We start from the raw sequence: 12,272 nt of genomic DNA on the forward strand, positions 1-12,272 counted from the left end.
ACTTTACTTTTTCCAATCATAATTTCCGCATTCTCTGGAAAATTATAGACTAATTCAGTTTATGTTGATCATAAAATAGTAGCAGATAACAGGTTATCGTTCGATATCATAAATTTAAAAGCATTTATTTATTTTTTATATTTTGGATGATGATTATTGTGTAAATTACCCAAGTATTATAAAAAATATCCTTATCATTATATTTTAAAAAGTGTGTTTCAAAAAATTTGTTAACAGTGAATTCAAGTTAAAGAAACATTTTGACATCAAATTTCTCGAATGATCCGGTAGTTGAGATGATGTCAAGATGTCAAATAAATTATAATTGTTATTATGATGATGAAAACAACAAAGTTTCTTGAAACAACAATTAAGGGGCAAAATTTTTTATAATTACGTATAAAATTGAAACTACAGAAAAAAAAAAATGAAATTTTGCCTTCATTCAATTCTCTTGGCCCTCGCATTATTCCCCTTTAATTTTTTCCTTCAATTTTTATCAGGGGGTTACCATAGGGTTTCTGGCCTTTTGTTCTAGACCAGTTTACTCTTGGAAAACGTCCCTATTTTTTTAAATATTAAAAATGTACTTCAAACTTCAACACAAACTACACCAAGCCTTGATTTCAGCAGGAAGGGTGTTTGTTTGCAGCCTTCGAAAAATAGATATTTCAAGATTTGAAATAAAATTTTTAATTTCATTTGAAATTTTCTGAAACAAACCAAGTTTTTCCCAATTTTCAACGAAACATGTAGGTTTTGGAACGTAGAAAAAAGTTTAAAAATATTTTAACTTTGGAATCAGCTATTGATGATTATGTGGAAAAATTTCAAGTTGATCAAAGTTACACCGGTGATCAATGTTACCGCGTTTTACGGTAAAATTTATGATTTTCCTAATCCAAAGGCATGGTTCAGATTTCTAGTAAAAATCTTAATGAGATTCTGGCAAAAAAAAAAGGAAAATAAGGCAGACTTTTCACGCAAAATATTACCTAATTTAGTTATAATGTCTTGAAAGTAAATTTCGGTATCATTTTCCCCAAATAAAGGCGGTACAATGCCAAAATTTTCGTTTCACATTTTATATATGGATCCCAAGTGTAGGTTTTACAGAAAACCATAATGATGCCGTGTTGAAACGGATTTTGAGGGCATAATGAAGTCACTTTTAGATATAAGATACAGCCAAAATTTGATAACGTTGTGCTTTCAATATTCTTGGTTTAACCAGCTACCTAAATTTTTTTAGTGAAACCAAAAGTTGCCATCATGACCTTTTCAATTACACCGTATTTCACCTCAAATTATTATTTATCACTTTAAAACTGTGTTTTATCATCTCAGAAAATTGTATACCAATCATGCTATCATTTTGATTTCACATCTCTGCTCTATGGATATAAATTATACCTTATATTCCCTTTCATTAAAAATCTGTTTTCGTGCAACGTTTTGCAACATTAAAACTTAAAATCGGCTTTTCTGAATTCTAGATTTTGAATCAGTCATTATATATTTGACACATAATTTAGGAAAAGTCCGGCCCAGCCCGGCTGACTGGATCTTATTGAAAAAAGTCCGGATTTTGTCAGGATTTTTCCAATATATTTGCAAAATCTAGCAAATAAATCAAATTGAGATATTATAACTATTTTAATTTTTGCGTCCAAAACCACTCTTTCTTAGCAAATTTTATCTGAATAAGCGTGAACGTGGTTTTGGAAACCTTAAATTAGGTTTTAAATCTGCTAATGATGCTTTTGATGAAAAAAAAAACAATGTTTCAAGAATTTTTTTTTAATATTTATAGAATAATTCTGTGGTTTTGACAAAATTTGCCCGGATGTTGAACTGATTTTGAGTTGAAAATTTGGAAATCAAATGCCCGAATTACGCCAGGTTATTAGATAAGATTACGGCCGGTTCAGATACGGGTGGGAAAAATTCTGACTATCTTATCATATACCAGAATACTATGTTTAAATGGATTCTGAAATTAAAAAAAAAAAACGAAATAAAAACAATAACTTAAATATGCACGCTAGAATCTCTAATCTGGATACGTTTATTGAAATTCATATTTTCCATTTTTTGCTTGTGATATAGCTCAGTTGGCAAGTCTGTTGTCTCCTGAGCCGATGTCCGCGAGTTCGAGCCCAAGAGCAAACATCGAACACAGTTGTACCGGATAAGTTCTTCAATAACGATCCGCCAACTGCAACGTTGATAAAGTCGCGAATGCCATAAGGATGGAAAAAACGACTTGAATCGAAAAAAAAAAATATTTTCCATTTTATAATTTTAGTTAAGATTTTTATATGCCCGGAGCGTTTACAACTAGGAAAAATTTAAGATTCATGAATATTTATCTTCAAACTTGTAGGATGAATGAAAAATGAAGCTCCTCGGGAAATATGTTGAAAATCTCTCAGTTTGAAGAGAACTTTCTTGCTGCTTTAAGATCTCTCGTATATCTTTTTTTACTCTAAATTGCAGTGTTCTAGGTTTGGTTATTTTAAGTGGATTTTTGTTTGACGATCAATAGCAACCCATAAATTGTGAAGAATGTTCTTTAATACATTGCGGACCAAATACGAAAAATCTCGTATATTTGCTCTCCCCAAATGTGCTACACTAAGCAGCATAACTCAGATATTTTATGTTTAACTTTTAAATATTCTTTTGTTTTGTCATTTATCGGTATTGGATTTCAAGCAAACAGTATTTTTTTAAATGCCCGAAAGGATCGAAACATTTTTGGTAGTTTTTCTCAAGAATATTGATTAACGGTTGTTATTGTCAGATTTGTTTTTTTTTCTTCCAACGTTTAGGAGTCCAGCCTTCGCTGCTCTATGATATGAGATTCAAGTCTAATTGACCTTATTGTAGTCCTAACTCCAATTAGTTATTCAACAAAACGCTTTACACCCGACAAACAACCGAAAAACGATACACAACGAGTAGGTTTCTGACTCAAAAGCAGTGGCTAGTGCACTTTCGCTTTAATTTTTTTTTTTGGGCAGACGACGAAGTCGGAGGAACAGCGACTTTGATGCGTGACCCAACCAAAGTTCTATTTTTAGGCATTCCGCGCTCGCCATCCTTTCTGTCTTCATCCGTTCTGTTCGGGTGATTTGCATTCTGCAATCTTCCTAACCTAGTCCGATCCATTCACGAGACCGTGCACGATTCGTACAATTCACGAGATTTGTATGTGGCATTTTTTATTCTGGAAACCCTATCCGATTGTGGGGTATCCTTACTTTTTTTTGGTTCCTCAATGATGTAGCTCAGTAACACCGTTCCCTTAAGCATTAGCAACAGACCGTTTGGAACATAAACAACAATGGCCCGTGTACACACGGGCAGGATGTTGCCATCCGAAATCATCACAAAGCACAAACACACCTTCGAGTAGAGTTGAAAAAAAAAAACGGGCCAGGATCCTGTATTGTGGGCAGAAATATTCGTCGGGTTGTCGAAAACTCCACCAACCATCAACCCGTCAGCCGAAAATTCAAAACGCCAAACTCCACCGAAGAAGGACGAAGCGTTTGCGACGCACGCGAGAAGTTGGAAAAAGGAAGGGTGGTGCCCGGAAGGTCCTTTTTCCCTGCCCCTCTTCTCGTTACCGCCTCCAGGATACACAAAAACGTGTTCGCGAACAAACGCACCACGACGCCACTACGCGCAAGTACCGTTTTCGACGTTCGTTGATGGGTTTGATGGCAAGCAGCCAGGCCAAAAACGTAGGAACGCTTCCAGGATTCACCGGGACCATCCAGGACCGAACACGCACGCACGCACACACCTCGACGTCGTCGTCGTCGTCATGTTTCCCCCGAAAAGCGAACACCTCTCAATCAAATCTACGATCGATTCATAAGCGGCGAAACGACCTTCGAAGACCGTCGTTCGTAACGTACACGCTCCACACGAATTATATATTTATGCTACCACGACGGCGAGCATGGACCAACTAGCGGTCGCGGATTCGGCGACGCCGGTACGACGCCCAGAGAGAGAAACCGTTCGCCTCGACCCGAGTCCAATTGGAACTCCATCCATTCCGTGGGACAGTCGGGAGAGTTTCGTTAGGTTTAGATAGCCACCCGACTCGACCGAACTCTGAGCATATGGGAGGACATTCTCGTCTGGTCCAGCCTGGGCGACAAACCCACGGAATGGAATGGAATCGGCCGGGGCGAGGTGGCCGTCTGTCTAGACGACCACGACGAGACCTGGACCCGGAATCCGGAAGATTTTGCTCGCTCGCTCTCGGCCATGGTCGCGATTTAGCGCCCGGCCCGCTGTCCCGAAACCGCGAGAACCGACTTTGCTCTGTGTTTACAATTTTCCGAGAGAAAAATGTCCATTAGAAGGCGGGAGAAAATTCGGAGCAGCGATGCTATGCTATGTTGGGTCGGGAATGAGCATAGTGGAGTTATGTTTTTTGTTTACGTTCTCTCACACCGGTTGGCTGCCACCCCGAATGGTGTGGGCAAGCGTTTGTTGGGTGGTGCGAACGGTTGGATACATTTATGCTCGTGACAGGCAACGTTGCAAGGTGTTGTTGCGTTGAGAAGCAACTTGAATCGAAATTTTCTTCCATGTATACATCTTTCATGTATAAATCAAACTCAAACGTTTTTTTTTAGCTTTTTCATTTATTACAAAAAAAACTATGATTACACTAGTTTACAGCATTTTTGAACTCAGTAAACTGAAGGCCATTTCTTATGTAAAATCGGGCGCTGGATCCGAAAATGAAATTCAAAAAAATCTCAGTAGAACCGTTTTTGAGTTATGCTCCAAATATGAAATTTCGGAAAAATTAAAAAAAAGTTCTTGTACTAAGATAAAAATATCTCGGACGGCACAACAGTAATTTTTAATCCCTCTTTGCATATTGAAGGTAAACAAATTTTCTATCGATAATTTGAACACTGTTTTTGCGTTTGACCAACAGTATTGTTGATATTAGTGACTTTATGAGATAAAAAATTATAAAAAAACTCATTTTTTAAGAGAAAATGTTGTTTCAACGAAAGTTTTAGACTCGATGGTAGCATTCAAGAAATCTGATTTTCTTTTGCCCTTGAATGTCAATTGAAAACATAGATTTCAAGTGGTTATTTATCAAAATCGGTTGAAAATTGAAGAAGTTATGGCTACTAATAATATTTGTTTCAAATTAGGCATTAAAAAAATTAACCATAAAAAGCAAACGGCTAGTGATGAAAAAAGTTATTTATGAAAAACCAGTATTTTTTGTTCTTCCCGGTCAGAAAACCTCAAATTTTATTCACGTTTGAGACTCAAGCAACCCGTCCCTATGATCAGATCTTCCTGAAATTTGGCATGTGACCTTCTGGTAAGCTAATGAATAATTTTGAATTTGAGCGAGTGAGATTTATCATGTTTCATTCTTCCTATACTAAGATAAGTGTACTGCGGTTCGTTAAATTATGAAAAACTACAAAAAATACTATAATGGTAAAGTAGCCATAACTTTTTTAATTTTCAACAGATTTTGATAAATAACCACTTGAAATCTATGTTTTAAATTGACATTCAAGGGCAAAAGAAAATCAAATTTCTTGAATGCTACCATCGAGTCTAAAACTTTCGTTGAAACAACATTTTCTCTAAAAAAATGAGTTTTTTATCATTTTTTATCTCATAAAGTCACTAATATCAACAATACTGTTGGTCAAACGCAAAAACAGTGTTCAAATTATCGATAGAAAATTTGTTTACCTTCAATATGCAAAAGAGGGATTAAAAATTACTGTTGTGCCGTCCGAGATATTTTAATCTTAGTACAAGAACTTTTTTTTAATTTTTCCGAGAAATTTCATATTTGGAGCATAACTCAAAAACGGTTCTACTGAGATTTTTTTGAATTTAATTTTCGGATTCAGTGCCCGATTTTCCATTAAAAATGTTGGTCAGTTAATCAAGTTCACGATTTTTTTTAAATTTTGTAAACTAGTGTTATTTTTTTCATCAAAGTAATTTTGAAGTACATTTACAATTATTTTTGTCCTTTTTAAATAATGTTCCTGATGCATTCAAACTTTTCCTAAATTTTCGATATTTTTTGTCATATTTGCTATTTTTGTCCTTCTTCATCATTGCTTAGCTTTTTTCTGTCATGTTTAGTCTTTGGTTTGTATTTTTTCATGATAATGAAATTTTCATCTTTTTGTCACTTTTGAGTAGGGGAGAATGAGGATACTTGATCCCTGGGGATACTTGATTCCTCAGCTATATCTCGAAACTGGAATATCTTACAAAGATCAAATGTTATAGAAAAATGTGCCAAAATGAGCAAAATAATAATGCTTGCAGTTTAAAATTTTTTTAACAAAATAATTGTTTGAGTATTTGAACTTTGTTTGAAAAATTTCACAAAATGTAACTTGAAGATCTTTTTTCATCACTTTAAAATGTTCCTTACATGGGAAAGTTATGAAAAAAATATTTGTTCCAATGTATCAATCGTTCGAGCGTTAAATGAACTTCATAATGCCATATTTTAAAAGCAATGGAAAACTCTCAACTTTTTTCAGAAAAAGTTTTCTGAAATGTTGATTATGGGTACAATTGATCCCCTAGAATTGGGTACAATTGATCCCCCTTCCAAACGGCATATTCTTCTTCTGAATTGATCGTTATGATTGCTGATTACGAAATAACTAATATTTATCCAAAAACTAATATTTATCAAACAATTGTCTGAAGAAAAGAGCAAAAATAATTATTTTTTTTCTAAATTATAAAAAATAGCGCCTTTAAGTATGCAATGTTGTTAGCGTTGAGACAAAGTTATAGAATTTTCTTCTTAACTCTGCTATAAATTGTGAAATGAGAACAAACATGACCGAAATAGTCAATTAACATTCTATCTTGGGGTTTTGTTTGATTTTTATACAAGGATTAGGGCTTCCTGAATAAAAGATCAAGTCTCCTTCAATAGGGGATCAAGTCTCCCCTAACTTCAGAAAAATCGCAATTTTTTACTCCCACGAAAATGCTTCTAGCTCTTCAACGGGTTCAAGTATCGTTCTAATTTTTGGATCATAGAAACTTGAAGTTACAAGCTGTCAGAAAATGTCGAAAACGGCGAGTTGCTAAATTTTTCCAAAAAGATATGGTGAAAATAAGAAAAGGGGATCAAGTATCCCCACTCTCCCCTACATTATAATTTTCTAAATTATATTTTTTGTATTTTATCACCATTAGAGACCGTAAAAACATATTTTGGTGTTAGTCTTAATTATATTGGTCCTATTATAACGAAAATTATTAAAAAAAATTCTTAAAATATCAAAAATTAAACAACTTTGTATCAAAATTTGAAATGAACAAGCTATTTTCTTGAAAACAAAAATTTATCCATAATTTTTTTACTCAAATGTCTGAAATGATTTTTTTTTGTATGCCAAAGCTTTCACTAGATACGTTTTTGCTGAACAAAGAAGGTTGTTTGCATCATTCTGTGAGGCGCTATTTACGAATGAAGCATTTTTATTAATCTTAATTTGGGATATTTTCATTTTAATTTATCAAAATCGACTTAGCAATAATAATTTGACTTCGATGAATCAATAAAGTCATAAGAAGGCCTTTTGCTAAATTTGAGCTAAATCTGCCAACGGGAATGGGGTTGCACTGAATCTCAAGTGCTAAAGGGATTCAAAGACATTATGTTTTGAAGAAGCATAAAAAACTAGCTGTTAATCAATTTTATAATTTTTTTAAAAAGTTGATTGCTTATTTGCCCGGGCTTTGACTAGACAGAACTGAGCGCCATGCGAAAATTTTGAAACATCAGAAATTTAATCTCTTGTAAATCATTTACCAGATCATAAAAGAACGTACAATTGACAGAAATAAATTCCTTGGATTAAAAATTATCAATTGTGGTTCGTAAACTTGAATTTTTTTGTTAATTATAATAATTTATGTTGATTTTATTAAAATTGAAAGCAAGACTTATATTTCACCTGAAGACCGCGTCATGATTAGAATAATAACAAAAAAGTTATTGCTGTTCAAAGATTGATCGCAAATTGTCTCCATCGTCGCTTTTTGCTTTTCAACATAACAATCTTTTTAGTTGAGAAATTTATAGAACCAAAAAGGAAATTGGCGCATTGTGATCTGGGGACTGAAATAAAGAGAAAAGAATTTTCAATGATCGCACAAACTGTTCAGCCAATGATTGAAATTGTGGTAAATTGTGCGGGAATATAAGTTAATTTTAGTTAAAATAAGAGAAACCAGTGCTGAGAGAAAGAGAAAATGTGCTTATTGTTGCAAATTATGAAGCAACTAAGGAATTTTGAGCATAACCAATCCAAATGCATAGAATTCTCTCACTATTGCAATTCCCCGGTTGTGACAGCACGGTTTTCATCCATCATAATTTTTTAGTGACTTCATCAACAAAAATCTTTAAAACCAATATGAAACGCTTGAAATAATGAATTTCTTGACAGTTTTTTCAGTGATGGACACTACCAACAAAATTTTACAAACTACCAAAAAAAACTCCAAAAATTTCATCGCTTACTACTGTAAAATCTTACTTTGTTTTAGTTGAGAGGGGGGAGGAAAGGTTAAAAATGTTCAAAATCGTGCTTTTGTAATTAATAAACGGCGCCTTAGAACCCTTATCTGGAAATCTCTAATTTAAATTCTGAATTTCTAGAGTTTCTATCTTCAGTTATAAATGAATTCAAAATTTAACTTATGAATTAAAATAGCGAAAAATGACAATGTTTCATTTCGGGATCACCATTATGAAACTTTCTTAAGTTCCAATTCTGCAAGACAGTTAAAAGTTAAAATTTCTAATAAAGATCTATAAAATTGTTTATAATATAAGTTTTTTCCTTCATATTCCTAAATGATGAGTTTCGAATATGGAAAAAGAAACTAGTTTTAGTTTGAAATGCAAAACCTATATTTTAATTAGGATTCTGTGTCAATGATGAAAAACTGAAATTCAAGAATAATAATCTGGATACAGAATCCAAAATCTGATCACAGACAACGAGTTTTAATGTAAATTGGCAACACTGAAACCAAAAAATCATTAATTGTCATAACCTAAGCTGAGTTTCTTGGCCGTACAAATTCGTTTTTTCCAAATTATTCGCCAATATAAAAGTTATCCATGTATAATTATGATGAATAATACTTGTTCAAATGCATAATAATTCGATTGACTGAATTCAAATTTTTGCTAAATTTGCTTATAAAGTTAAATAATTCGGGCAGAGTCGAAGAAATCTGACAAGCTGAGTCTAATAAATATTTGAGACTGAATTCTATCAATATTTTCAGCATCATTGACATGGGATAAGACTTTGAGGTTTGAGTTTTAGTTCTGAGTCGAGTATAGAAAAAAGTTAAGAAAAGAACATTTCACGTGGCATTTTTGGACCCTTATAGGAGAGATTTAACCTTCAAACCCCCATCATACCGATAAAACTGCTTTCCAACTAGTCTATCGAGCTTCAACCGAAAGTACATCATTAAAGGGTGATACGGTCAAAATTTGGTCAATTTCAACTTGACGTATTTCTTTCAATTTTGCATTTAAAAAACCTGAACACCCCTCATTTTGAAGGTGTGTGTGTGTGCAGGATGTTGCTCCTATTTTGATTTTGGAATTCACTCTTCAGTTGTCAAAATGCCGTTCAAGGAAAAAGAGCAGCGTATCAAAATTTTGCTCGCGCATCGCGAAAATCCGAGCTACTCGCACGCAAAGCTGGTAAAATCACTAAAAGTTGCCAAATCAACCGTTACAAATGTAATTAAAGTGTTTGGGGAACGTTTGTCGACAGCCAGGAAGTCTGGATCGGGGGGAAATCGAAAACCGGAAGCCGCTGAGACGACAAAGAGAGTTGCCGGTAGTTTCAAGCGAAACCCTAACCTCTCTCTCCGAGATGCCCCAAATAAGCTGGGTGTATCGTCTACATGAAACTGTCAAAGTTTGCAAAGAAATATTTGGTTTGGCAAGCCATCTGTACCTGTGGCTTGAAAAGCATCATTTTCATAGCTTCCGGGACTGTCAACCAAGAAATTTACGTGAAAGAGTGTTTGAATAAACGTCTGCTGCCTTTCCTGAAGAAACACGGTTGTTCCGTACTGTTTTGGCCGGATTTGGCCGGATTTGGCATCTTGCCATTACGGTAAAAAGGCCATGGAGTGGTACGCCGCCAACAACGTGCAGGTGGTTCCCAAGGACAAGAACCCTCCCAACACGCCAGAGCTCCGCCCAATTGAGAAATACTGGGCTATTGTCAAGAGGAACCTAAAGAAGACCAAAAAACTGCTAAGGACGAGCAGCAGTTCAAGGCAAACTGGCTTTCTGCGGCGAAGAAGGTGGACAAAGTGGCTGTACAAAATCTGATGGCAGGGGTTAAGCGTATGGCCTGGCAATTCGGATTTGGAAAAACGAAAGCCTAACTGAATATTTTTCCTGAATTTTATACTAATTAAACTTGAAAAAGAAATTTAATTTGATTTTTTGAATAAACGGTTTCACCAATTTACACGCGTTTTGCCTTGACCAAATTTTGATCGTATCACCCTTTAAGCAGCAAAACAAACCCCAATGAATGTGACTTAGTGTTTTGGTTCATAATAATACGATTATGATGATTATTCTCGTTCCCGTTGAACAAGTTGAAGAGCTCACAAAATCTGGTCTGGTGCCATGATTGATCGCACAACAATCCTCCACAATCCAATTTGAGTGGAGAGATTGCTCTAAAAGCCGCTGCACACAAGATGAACTATTAATTTCGAGCGATTATTCTAATGTGGAAACACTTTCTGGGAGAGGGAATGTGGGGAAGCCTAAATCCAAATCCAACATGCGCCAGCCTACAAACTCTGACACACAGAGTACCGGTACAATAAAACAAAACAAAACAAGACAGCCCCGTTTCCATTTCAAAGTAACCCCAAGACTTGGAGCTCTAGGAAGGTGGTTTGGGAATAAAAGAGGAACATAAAAAACCGCCAAGATCCAACAACCAAAACCATACACATATCAGCGCAGAACCGATCCCTGTGATCTGAGCGCGATCTTCTGCCCGATCCGTGAGTGGGAAAACGTGCCCATGAATTTAGAGAAACTGAGACATTCTGGCTGCGCGCGAAGATAAATCGGCAAACAACACGAACACCTTTTATGTTGCTCTCCCACACTTTCGGTGTTTGGGCTTCTCAAAGTCTCCAAGCCGATAATGTGGGGATGGTAAAACACAAAGTATCATCGTCGTCGGTTTGGGCGAAAACAACAATTTTTAGTAGAAAACGACGTAGTCAAACATGCTTTTATGAGTCACTAAATCGCCTTTTCGGAAGAGATTTTGCACCTCGACCCGCCAAGATCAAACGAAGAACTGCGCAAACATAAATATTAAGCCTCATAAATGGCGCACTCTGCGGTGACACCTACACGAGCTGATTTTGGGCACAAAAGCTCGCTGAAATTGCTCGAGAAACAAGCACCGCCGCTCGAGGAACTTTTTTCTTCTTGTGATACGAATAAGAGAGATCAATCATTCAGAATTAGTGCTCTGGCTGCCTGCGGGTGACACTTGTATGAATGCTTAAACTGGCGGAAGTCTTTGACTTGTCCAGATGACACTGCTTTGACAAAACAAATTAGCTCGGTTGATGTCATCAACCATAAATTATGAAGTTCAGCTGTTTGGCTAAACGAACTTCCAACAAACAATTGAATCATTCTTGTTCTGAAATGTTATGAAAGACGATTTTGAACTATTTATTTGCTTATAATAAAGGGTAAAAAACGGTGACTTTTTCAGAAAAAGAATAACAATGTGTTAAAACGGAAAGATTTTCATGCTAAAGATATCTTTTCATGATTAACAAAAACTCACCTACACAAGAATATTCTATCGCCGAGGGGTTTCTGCTCATCTCAATTCCCGATTCAATTGTAAATCATACCAATCATACTGCTAGTCATCTGGTCCATCAAGCTGCATCGGAAAGTACAACATTATTCTGATTATCTGTCCAAGAAATTCACTTCTTATTGACCTAATTATTGGGGATTTTTTTTTATTATCTGACAATTTGCGCCGGGGGTCTTCAGATTTTCCCCAAAATTGAAAATTTGGTTCATTTTTGCGACTTAAAAACACATGTATTTTTTCAGATTTCTAACATTTTTATTTTTTGAGTTAGCTTCGGTTAGATTTTTTTGTCAATAA

General features: G+C 35.2%; 1 protein-coding gene across 3 annotated transcripts in view; it reads right to left on the reverse strand.

Moving 5' to 3' along the window:
- The window catches only part of LOC129749673 (protein sax-3-like), an 839,575-nt gene extending 835,607 nt beyond the window's left edge, over positions 1-3,968 (reverse strand). For 2 of the 3 annotated variants that reach the window (XM_055744711.1, XM_055744709.1), the window contains exon 1: positions 3,412-3,968. The gene's annotated coding sequence lies outside the window, so the exon portion shown is untranslated. Of the gene's footprint in view, positions 1-3,266; positions 3,364-3,411 lie in introns of those variants that run through there. The other variant, XM_055744710.1, reaches the window with a different exon arrangement.
- Between the last annotated feature and the right edge of the window lie 8,304 nt (positions 3,969-12,272).

This window comes from Uranotaenia lowii, chromosome 2 (assembly GCF_029784155.1).
Source record: "Uranotaenia lowii strain MFRU-FL chromosome 2, ASM2978415v1, whole genome shotgun sequence".
NCBI classification, from domain to species: Eukaryota; Metazoa; Arthropoda; class Insecta; order Diptera; family Culicidae; genus Uranotaenia; species Uranotaenia lowii.